Consider the following 13035-nt stretch of genomic DNA (forward strand, 5'->3'; position numbering starts at 1 on the left):
TAGAGGATACGATAGAGGATAGGATAGAGGATAGGATAGGATAGGATAGAGAATAGGATAGGATACATGGTATTATAGGGTAGAGGATAGGATAGGGTAGAGGATAGAATACAGGATTGGATAGGATGGAGGATAGGAAACGATAGAGGATAGGATAGGATAGAGTATAGGATTGGATTGAGGATAGGATAGGATAGAGGATAGAATAGGATAGAGGATAGGATAGGATAGAGGATAGGATAGGATAGAGTATAGGATAGGATAGAGGATAGGATAGGATAGAGGATAGGGTAGAGGATAGGATAGAGGATAGGATAGGATAGAGGATAGGATAGGATAGAGGATAGGATAGGATAGAGGATAGGATAGGATAGGATAGAGGATAGGATAGGATAGAGGATAGGATAGGATAGAGGATAGGATAGGATAGAGGATCGGATAGGATAGAGGATAGGATAGGATAGAGGATAGGATAGGATAGGATAGAGGATAGAATAGGATAGGATAGAGGATATTACAGGATAGAGGATAGGATTGAATTGAGGATAGGATTGGATAGAGGATAGGATAGGATAGAGAATTTGATAGGATAGAGGATTGGATAGGATAGAGGATAGGATAGGGGATTGATAGGATAGAGATTAGGATGGGATAGAGGATATTATAGGATAGAGGATAGGATAGGATAGAGGATATGATAAGATAGAGGATAGGATAGAATAGAGGACAGGATAGGATAGAGGATAAATTAGGATAGAGGATAGGATAGGATAGAGGATAGGATAGGATAGGATAGAGAATAGGATAGGATAGAGGATAGGATAGGATAGAGGATAGGACAGGATAGAGGATAGGATAGGATAGAGGATAGGATAGGATAGAGGATAGAATAGGATAGGATAGGATAGAGGATAGGATAGGATAGGATAGAGGATAGAATAGGATAGGATAGAGGATATTACAGGATAGAGGATAGGATTGAATTGAGGATAGGATTGGATAGAGGATAGGATAGGATAGAGAATTTGATAGGATAGAGGATTGGATAGGATAGAGGATAGGATAGGGGATTGATAGGATAGAGATTAGGATGGGATAGAGGATATTATAGGATAGAGGATAGGATAGGATAGAGGATATGATAAGATAGAGGATAGGATAGAATAGAGGACAGGATAGGATAGAGGATAAATTAGGATAGAGGATAGGATAGGATAGAGGATAGGATAGGATAGGATAGAGAATAGGATAGGATAGAGGATAGGATAGGATAGAGGATAGGACAGGATAGAGGATAGGATAGGATAGAGGATAGGATAGGATAGAGGATAGGATAGGATAGGATAGGATAGAGGATAGGATAGGATAGAGGATAGGATAGGATAGAGGATAGGATAGGATAGAGGATAGGATAGGATAGAGGATAGGATAGGATAGAGGATAGGATAGGATAGAGGATAGGATAGGATAGAGGATAGGATAGGATAGAGGATAGGATAGGATAGAGGATAGGATAGGATAGAGGATAGGATAGGATAGAGGATAGGATAGGATAGAGGATAGGATAGGATAGAGGATAGGATAGGATAGAGGATAGGATAGGATAGAGGATAGGATAGGATAGGATAGAGGATAGGATAGGATAGAGGATCGGATAGGATAGAGGATAGGATAGGATAGAGGATAGGATAGGATAGGATAGAGGATAGAATAGGATAGGATAGAGGATATTACAGGATAGAGGATAGGATTGAATTGAGGATAGGATTGGATAGAGGATAGGATAGGATAGAGAATTTGATAGGATAGAGGATTGGATAGGATAGAGGATAGGATAGGGGATTGATAGGATAGAGATTAGGATGGGATAGAGGATATTATAGGATATAGGATAGGATAGGATAGAGGATATGATAAGATAGAGGATAGGATAGAATAGAGGACAGGATAGGATAGAGGATAAATTAGGATAGAGGATAGGATAGGATAGAGAATAGGATAGGATAGAGGATAGGTTAGGATTGAGGATAGGATAGGATTAAGGATAGGATATGGGATAGGATAGGATAGAGTATAGGATTGGATAGTGGATAGGATAGGATAGAGCATACGATAGAGGATAGGATAGGATAGGATAGAGAATAGGATAGGATACATGGTATTACAGGGTAGAGGATAGGATAGGGGATTGGATAGGATAGAGTATAGGATAGGATAGAGCATACGATAGGATAGAGGATAGGATAGGAGAGAGGATAGGATGGTATAGAGTATAGGATAGGATTTCATAAATGATAGGATAGGATAGAGGATAGGATAGAATTGAGGATATGATAGAATTGGGGATAGGATAGCATAGAGGATAGGATAGAATACGGGATACGATAGGATTGAGGCTAGGATAGGATAGAGGATACGATAGGATAGAGGGTAGGATAGGATATAGGATACGATAGAGGATAGGATAGAGGATAGGATAGGATAGGATAGAGAATAGGATAGGATACATGGTATTATAGGGTAGAGGATAGGATAGGGTAGAGGATAGAATACAGGATTGGATAGGATAGAGGATAGGAAACGATAGAGGATAGGATAGGATAGAGTATAGGATAGGATTGAGGATAGGATAGGATAGAGGATAGAATAGGATAGAGGATAGGATAGGATAGAGGATAGGATAGGATAGAGTATAGGATAGGATAGAGGATAGGATAGGATAGAGGATAGGATAGAGGATAGGATAGGATAGGATAGAGAATAGGATAGGATACATGGTATTATAGGGTAGAGGATAGGATAGGGTAGATTATAGGATAGGGGATTGGATAGGATAGAGTATAGGATAGGATAGAGTATATTATTGGATTGAGTATATTATTGGATTGAGGATAGGATAGGATAGTGGATAGGATAAGATAGAGGATAGGATAGAATAGAGTACAGGATAGGATAGAGGATAGGATACAGGATTGGATAGGACAGAGGATAGGATAGGATAGAGCATACGATAGTGGATAGGATAGGATAGAGGATAGGATAGGATAGAGGATAGGATAGGATAGAGGATAGGACAGGATAGAGGATAGGATAGGATAGAGGATAGGATAGGATAGGATAGAGGATAGGATAGGATAGGGTAGAGGATAGGATAGGATAGAGGATAGGATAGGATAGAGGATAGGATAGGATAGAGGATAGGATAGGATAGATTATAGGATAGGATAGAGGATAGGATAAGATAGAGGATAGGATAGGATAGAGGATAGGATAGGATAGAGGATCGGATAGGATAGAGGATAGGATAGGATAGAGGATAGGATAGGATAGAGGATAGGATAGGGGATTGATAGGATAGAGATTAGGATGGGATAGAGGATATTATAGGATACAGGATAGGATTGAATTGAGGATAGGATTGGATAGAGGATAGGATAGGATAGAGAATTTGATAGGATAGAGGATTGGATAGGATAGAGGATAGGATAGGGGATTGATAGGATAGAGATTAGGATGGGATAGAGGATATTATAGGATATAGGATAGGATAGGATAGAGGATATGATAAGATAGAGGATAGGATAGAATAGAGGACAGGATAGGATAGAGGATAAATTAGGATAGAGGATAGGATAGGATAGAGAATAGGATAGGATAGAGGATAGGTTAGGATTGAGGATAGGATAGGATTAAGGATAGGATATGGGATAGGATAGGATAGAGTATAGGATTGGATAGTGGATAGGATAGGATAGAGCATACGATAGAGGATAGGATAGGATAGGATAGAGAATAGGATAGGATACATGGTATTACAGGGTAGAGGATAGGATAGGGGATTGGATAGGATAGAGTATAGGATAGGATAGAGCATACGATAGGATAGAGGATAGGATAGGAGAGAGGATAGGATGGTATAGAGTATAGGATAGGATTTCATAAATGATAGGATAGGATAGAGGATAGGATAGAATTGAGGATATGATAGAATTGGGGATAGGATAGCATAGAGGATAGGATAGAATACGGGATACGATAGGATTCAGGCTAGGATAGGATAGAGGATACGATAGGATAGAGGGTAGGATAGGATAGAGGATACGATAGAGGATAGGATAGAGGATAGGATAGGATAGGATAGAGAATAGGATAGGATACATGGTATTATAGGGTAGAGGATAGGATAGGGTAGAGGATAGAATACAGGATTGGATAGGATAGAGGATAGGAAACGATAGAGGATAGGATAGGATAGAGGATAGGATAGGATAGAGGATAGGATAGGATAGAGGATAGGATAGGATAGGATAGAGGATAGAATAGGATAGGATAGAGGATATTACAGGATAGAGGATAGGATTGGATAGAGGATAGGATAGGATAGAGAATTTGATAGGATAGAGGATTGGATAGGATAGAGGATAGGATAGGGGATTGATAGGATAGAGATTAGGATGGGATAGACGATATTATAGGATAGAGGATAGGATAGGATAGAGGATATGATAAGATAGAGGATAGGATAGAATAGAGGACAGGATAGGATAGAGGATAAATTAGGATAGAGGATAGGATAGGATAGAGAATAGGATAGGATAGAGGATAGGTTAGGATTGAGGATAGGATAGGATAGAGCATACGATAGGATAGAGGATAGGATAGGAGAGAGGATAGGATGGTATAGAGTATAGGATAGGATTTCATAAATGATAGGATAGGATAGAGGATAGGATAGAATTGAGGATATGATAGAATTGGGGATAGGATAGCATAGAGGATAGGATAGAATACGGGATACGATAGGATTGAGGCTAGGATAGGATAGAGGATACGATAGGATAGAGGGTAGGATAGGATAGAGGGTAGGATAGGATAGAGGATACGATAGAGGATAGGATAGAGGATAGGATAGGATAGGATAGAGAATAGGATAGGATACATGGTATTATAGGGTAGAGGATAGGATAGGGTAGAGGATAGAATACAGGATTGGATAGGATAGAGGATAGGAAACGATAGAGGATAGGATAGGATAGAGTATAGGATTGGATTGAGGATAGGATAGGATAGAGGATAGAATAGGATAGAGGATAGGATAGGATAGAGGATAGGATAGGATAGAGTATAGGATAGGATAGAGGATAGGATAGGATAGAGGATAGGATAGAGGATTGGATAGAGGATAGGATAGGATAGGATAGAGAATAGGATAGGATACATGGTATTATAGGGTAGAGGATAGGATAGGGTAGAGGATAGGATAGGGGATTGGATAGGATAGAGGATAGGATAGGATAGAGCATACGATAGTGGATAGGATAGGATAGAGGATAGGATAGGATAGAGTATATTATTGGATTGAGTATATTATTGGATTGAGGATAGGATAGGATAGTGGATAGGATAAGATAGAGGATAGGATAGAATAGAGGACAGGATAGGATAGAGGATAGGATACAGGATTGGATAGGACAGAGGATAGGATAGGATAGAGCATACGATAGTGGATAGGATAGGATAGAGGATAGGATAGAGCATTGGATAGGATAGAGGATAGGATACGATAGAGGATAGGATAGGATAGAGTATAGGATTGGATTGAGGATAGGATAGGATAGTGGATAGGATAAGATAGAGGGTAGGATAGAATAGAGGACAGGATAGGATAGTGGATAGGACACGATAGAAGATACGATATTATAGAGGAAAGGATAGGATAGAGGATAGGATAGAATAGACAATTAGATAGTATAGAGGATAGGATAGGATAGAGGATAGGATAGGGGATTGATAGGATAGAGATTAGGATGGGATAGAGGATATTATAGGATACAGGATAGGATAGGATAGAGGATAGGATAGGATGGAGGATAGGATAGGATAGGATAGAGAATAGGATAGGATACATGATATTCTAGGGTAGAGGATAGGATAGGGGATTGGATAGGATAGAGGATAGGATAGGATAGAGCATACGATAGTGGATAGGATAGGATAGGATAGAGAATAGGATAGGATACATGGTATTATAGGGTAGAGGATAGGATAGGGTAGAGGATAGGATAGGGGATTGGATAGGATAGAGGATAGGATAGGATAGGATAGAGAATAGGATAGGATACATGGTATTATAGGGTAGAGGATAGGATAGGGTAGAGGATAGGATAGGGGATTGGATAGGATAGAGGATAGGATAGGATAGAGCATACGATAGTGGATAGGATAGGATAGAGCATACGATAGTGGATAGGATAGGATAGAGGATAGGATAGGATAGAGTATATTATTGGATTGAGGATAGGATAGGATAGTGGATAGGATAAGATAGAGGATAGGATAGAATAGAGTACAGGATAGGATAGAGGATAGGATACAGGATTGGATAGGACAGAGGATAGGATAGGATAGAGCATACGATAGTGGATAGGATAGGATAGAGGATAGGATAGGATAGAGGATAGGATAGGATAGAGGATAGGACAGGATAGAGGATAGGATAGGATAGAGGATAGGATAGGATAGGATAGAGGATAGGATAGGATAGGATAGAGGATAGGATAGGATAGAGGATAGGATAGGATAGAGGATAGGATAGGATAGAGGATAGGATAGGATAGATTATAGGATAGGATAGAGGATAGGATAGGATAGAGGATAGGATAGGATAGAGGATAGGATAGGATAGAGGATCGGATAGGATAGAGGATAGGATAGGATAGAGGATAGGATAGGATAGAGGATAGGATAGGATAGGATAGAGGATAGAATAGGATAGGATAGAGGATATTACAGGATAGAGGATAGGATTGGATAGAGGATAGGATAGGATAGAGAATTTGATAGGATAGAGGATTGGATAGGATAGAGGATAGGATAGGGGATTGATAGGATAGAGATTAGGATGGGATAGACGATATTATAGGATAGAGGATAGGATAGGATAGAGGATATGATAAGATAGAGGATAGGATAGAATAGAGGACAGGATAGGATAGAGGATAAATTAGGATAGAGGATAGGATAGGATAGAGAATAGGATAGGATAGAGGATAGGTTAGGATTGAGGATAGGATAGGATAGAGCATACGATAGGATAGAGGATAGGATAGGAGAGAGGATAGGATGGTATAGAGTATAGGATAGGATTTCATAAATGATAGGATAGGATAGAGGATAGGATAGAATTGAGGATATGATAGAATTGGGGATAGGATAGCATAGAGGATAGGATAGAATACGGGATACGATAGGATTGAGGCTAGGATAGGATAGAGGATACGATAGGATAGAGGGTAGGATAGGATAGAGGGTAGGATAGGATAGAGGATACGATAGAGGATAGGATAGAGGATAGGATAGGATAGGATAGAGAATAGGATAGGATACATGGTATTATAGGGTAGAGGATAGGATAGGGTAGAGGATAGAATACAGGATTGGATAGGATAGAGGATAGGAAACGATAGAGGATAGGATAGGATAGAGTATAGGATTGGATTGAGGATAGGATAGGATAGAGGATAGAATAGGATAGAGGATAGGATAGGATAGAGGATAGGATAGGATAGAGTATAGGATAGGATAGAGGATAGGATAGGATAGAGGATAGGATAGAGGATTGGATAGAGGATAGGATAGGATAGGATAGAGAATAGGATAGGATACATGGTATTATAGGGTAGAGGATAGGATAGGGTAGAGGATAGGATAGGGGATTGGATAGGATAGAGGATAGGATAGGATAGAGCATACGATAGTGGATAGGATAGGATAGAGGATAGGATAGGATAGAGTATATTATTGGATTGAGTATATTATTGGATTGAGGATAGGATAGGATAGTGGATAGGATAAGATAGAGGATAGGATAGAGCATTGGATAGGATAGAGGATAGGATACGATAGAGGATAGGATAGGATAGAGTATAGGATTGGATTGAGGATAGGATAGGATAGTGGATAGGATAAGATAGAGGGTAGGATAGAATAGAGGACAGGATAGGATAGTGGATAGGACACGATAGAAGATACGATATTATAGAGGAAAGGATAGGATAGAGGATAGGATAGAATAGACAATTAGATAGTATAGAGGATAGGATAGGATAGAGGATAGGATAGGGGATTGATAGGATAGAGATTAGGATGGGATAGAGGATATTATAGGATACAGGATAGGATAGGATAGAGGATAGGATAGGATGGAGGATAGGATAGGATAGGATAGAGAATAGGATAGGATACATGATATTCTAGGGTAGAGGATAGGATAGGGGATTGGATAGGATAGAGGATAGGATAGGATAGAGCATACGATAGTGGATAGGATAGGATAGGATAGAGAATAGGATAGGATACATGGTATTATAGGGTAGAGGATAGGATAGGGTAGAGGATAGGATAGGGGATTGGATAGGATAGAGGATAGGATAGGATAGGATAGAGAATAGGATAGGATACATGGTATTATAGGGTAGAGGATAGGATAGGGTAGAGGATAGGATAGGGGATTGGATAGGATAGAGGATAGGATAGGATAGAGCATACGATAGTGGATAGGATAGGATAGAGGATAGGATAGGATAGAGTATATTATTGGATTGAGGATAGGATAGGATAGTGGATAGGATAAGATAGAGGATAGGATAGAATAGAGTACAGGATAGGATAGAGGATAGGATACAGGATTGGATAGGACAGAGGATAGGATAGGATAGAGCATACGATAGTGGATAGGATAGGATAGAGGATAGGATAGGATAGAGAATATTATAATATAGAAGATAGGATAGGATAGAGTATAGGATAGAGGATTGGATAGGATAGAGGATAGGATACGATAGAGGATAGGATACGATAGAGGATAGGATAGGATAGAGTATAGGATTGGATTGAGGATGGGATAGGATAGTGGATAGGATAAGATAGAGGGTAGGATAGATTAGAGGACAGGATAGGATAGTGTATAGGACACGATAGAAGATACGATATTATAGAGGAAAGGATAGGATAGAGGATAGGATAGAATAGACAATTAGATAGGATAGAGGATAGGATAGGATAGAGGATAGGATAGGGGATTGATAGGATAGAGATTAGGATGGGATAGAGGATATTATAGGATACAGGATAGGATAGGATAGAGGATAGGATAGGATGGAGGATAGGATAGGATAGGATAGAGAATAGGATAGGATACATGATATTCTAGGGTATCGGATAGGATAGGGGATTGGATAGGATAGAGGATAGGATAGGATAGAGCATACGATAGTGGATAGGATAGGATAGGATAGAGAATAGGATAGGATAGAAGATAGGATAGGATAGAGTATAGGATAGGATAGAGGATAGGATAGGATTGAGGAGAGGATAGGATAGAGGATAGGATAGGATAGAGGATAGGATAGGATAGAGGATAGGATAGGATAGAGAATAGGATAGGATACATGGTATTATAGGGTAGAGAATAGGATAGGGGATTGGATAGGATAGAGGATAGGATAGTATAGAGCATACGATAGTGGATAGGATAGGATAGAGGATAGGATAGGATTGAGGATAGGATAGGATTCAGGAGAGGATAGCATAGAGGATAGGATAGGATACAGGATAGGATCGGATAGAGGATAGGATAGGATAGAGAATAGGATATGATAGATGATAGGATAGGATAGAGGATACGATAGGATAGGATTGAGGGTAGGAGAGGATTGAGGATAGGATAGGAGAGAGGATAGGATAGGATAGAGGATAGGATAGGTTAGAGGATAGGATAGAGGATTGGATAGGATAGAGGATAGGATACGATAGAAGATAGGATACGATACAGGATAGGTTATGATAGAGGATAGGATAGGATATGAGATTGAATAGGATAGAGGATAGGATAGGATAGAGGATAGGATAGGATAGGATTCAGGATGGGATAGGATTGAGGATAGGATAGGAGAGAGGATAGGATAGGATAGAGGATACTATAGGATAGAGGATACGATAGGATTGAGGATAGGATAGGAATGAGGATAGGATAGGACTGAGGATAGGATAGGAATGAGGATAGGATAGGATTGAGGATAGGATAGGGGATTGGATAGGATGGAGGATAGGATACGATAGAAGATAGGATACGATAGACGATAGGATATGATAGAGGATAGGATAGGATATGAGATTGAATAGGATAGACGATAGGATAGGATAGAGGATAGGATAGGATAGAGGATAGGATACAATAGAGTATAGGATTGGATTGAGGATAGGATAGGATAGAGGATAGAATAGGATAGAGAATAGGATAGGATTGAGGAGAGGATAGGATAGAGGATAGGATAGGATAGAGGATAGGATAGGATAGAGGATAGGATAGAGAATAGGATAGAGGATAGGAAAGGATAGGATAGAGGATAGAAGAGACGATATTATAGAGGAAAGGATAGGATAGAGAATAGGATAGGATGGAGGATAGGACAGAGGATAGGATACGATAAGAGGATAGGATAGGATTGAGGATAGGATAGGATTGAGGATAGGATAGGATAGAGGATAGGATAGGATAGAGGATAGGATAGGATAGAGGATAGGATAGGATTGAGGATAGGATAGGATTCAGGAGAGGAAAGGATAGAGGATAGGATAGGATAGAGGATAGGATAGGATAGAGGATAGGATAGAGGATTTGATAGTATAGAGGATAGGATACGATAGAGGATAGGATACAATAGAGTATAGGATTGGATTGAGGATAGGATAGGATAGAGGATAGAATAGGATAGAGAATAGGATAGGATTGAGGAGAGGATAGGATAGAGGATAGGATAGGATAGAGGATAGGATAGGATAGAGGATAGGATAGAGGATAGGATAGAGGATAGGATAGGATAGGATAGAGGATAGAAGAGACGATATTACAGAGGAAAGGATAGGATAGAGAATAGGATAGGATGGAGGATAGGATAGAGGATAGGATACGATAAGAGGATAGGATAGGATAGACGATAGGATAGGATTGAGGATAGGATAGGATAGAGGATAGGATATGATAGATGATAGGATAGGATAGAGGATAGGATAGGATAGAGGATAGGATATGATAGATGATAGGATAGGATAGAGGATAGGATAGGATAGGATTCAGGATAGGATAGGATTGAGGATAGGATAGGAGAGAGGATAGGATAGGATAGAGGATAGGATGGGATAGAGGATAGGATAGAGGATAGGATAGGATAGAGGATAGGATTGGATAGAGGATCGGATAGGATAGAGGATAGGATAGGATAGAGGATAGGATAAGAAAGAGGATAGGATAGGATAGAGGATAGGATAGACGAAAGGATAGGATTGATGATGGGATAGGATAGAGGATAGGATAGGATAGAGGATAGGATATTATAGATGAGAGGCTAGGATAGAGGATAGGATAGGATAGAGGAAAGGATAGGATAGAGGATAGGATAGGATAGGATAGAGGATAGGATAGGATAGAGGATAGGATATGATAGAGGATAGGATAGGATAGAGGAAAGGATAGGATAGAGGATAGGATAGGATAGAGGACAGGATAGGATAGAGGATAGGATTGGATAGAGGATCGGATAGGATAGAGGATAGGATAGGATAGAGGATAGGATAAGAAAGAGGATAGGATAGGATAGAGGATAGGATAGACGAAAGGATAGGATTGATGATGGGATAGGATAGAGGATAGGATAGGATAGAGGATAGGATTGGATAGAGGATAGGATAGGATAGAGGATAGGATAGGATAGAGGATAGGATAGGATAGAGGATAGGATAGGATAGAGGATAGGATAGGATAGAGGATAGGATAGGATAGAGGATAGGATAGGATAGAGGATAGGATAGGATAGAGGATAGGATAGGATAGGATAGAGGATAGGATATAATAGAGGATAGGATTAGTAAGAGCATAGGATAGGATAGAGGATAGGATATTATAGATGAGAGGCTAGGATAGAGGATAGGATAGGATAGAGGAAAGGATAGGATAGAGGATAGGATAGGATAGGATAGAGGATAGGATAGGATAGAGGATAGGATATGATAGAGGATAGGATAGGATAGAGGAAAGGATAGGATAGAGGATAGGATAGGATAGAGGACAGGATAGGATAGAGGATAGGATTGGATAGAGGATCGGATAGGATAGAGGTTAGGATAGGATAGAGGATCGGATAGGATAGAGGATAGGATAGGATATAGGATAGGATAAGAAAGAGGATAGGATAGGATAGAGGATAGGATAGACGAAAGGATAGGATTGATGATGGGATAGGATAGAGGATAGGATAGGATAGAGGATAGGATTGGATAGAGGATAGGATAGGATAGAGGATAGGATAGGATAGAGGATAGGATAGGATAGAGGATAGGATAGGATAGAGGAAAGGATAGGATGGAGGATAGGATAGGATAGAGGATAGGATAAGAAAGAGGATAGGATAGGATAGAGGATAGGATATGATAGAGGATAGGATATAATAGAGGATAGGATTAGTAAGAGCATAGGATTAGTAAGAGCATAGGATAGGATAGAGGATAGGATAGCATAGAGGATAGGATATGATAGAGGATAGGATTACTAAGAGCATAGGATAGGATAGAGGATTTGATAGCATAGATGATAGGATAGGATGGAGGATAGGATTGGATAGAGGATAGGATAGGATAGAGGATAGGATAGGATAGAGGATAGGATAGGATAGAGGATAGGATAGGATAGAGGATAGGATAGGATAGAGGATAGGATAGGATAGAGGATAGGATATAATAGAGGATAGGATTAGTAAGAGCATAGGATAGGATAGAGGATAGGATATAATAGGATAGAGGATAGGATAGGATAGAGGATAGGATATGATAGAGGATAGGATAGGATAGAGGAAAGGATAGGATAGAGGATAGGATAGGATAGAGGACAGGATAGGATAGAGGATAGGATTGGATAGAGGATCGGATAGGATAGAGGATAGGATAGGATAGAGGATAGGATAAGTAAGAGGATAGGATAGG

The sequence above is a fragment of the Halictus rubicundus genome, unplaced genomic scaffold (assembly GCF_050948215.1).
Source record: "Halictus rubicundus isolate RS-2024b unplaced genomic scaffold, iyHalRubi1_principal scaffold0162, whole genome shotgun sequence".
NCBI classification, from domain to species: domain Eukaryota; kingdom Metazoa; phylum Arthropoda; class Insecta; order Hymenoptera; family Halictidae; genus Halictus; species Halictus rubicundus.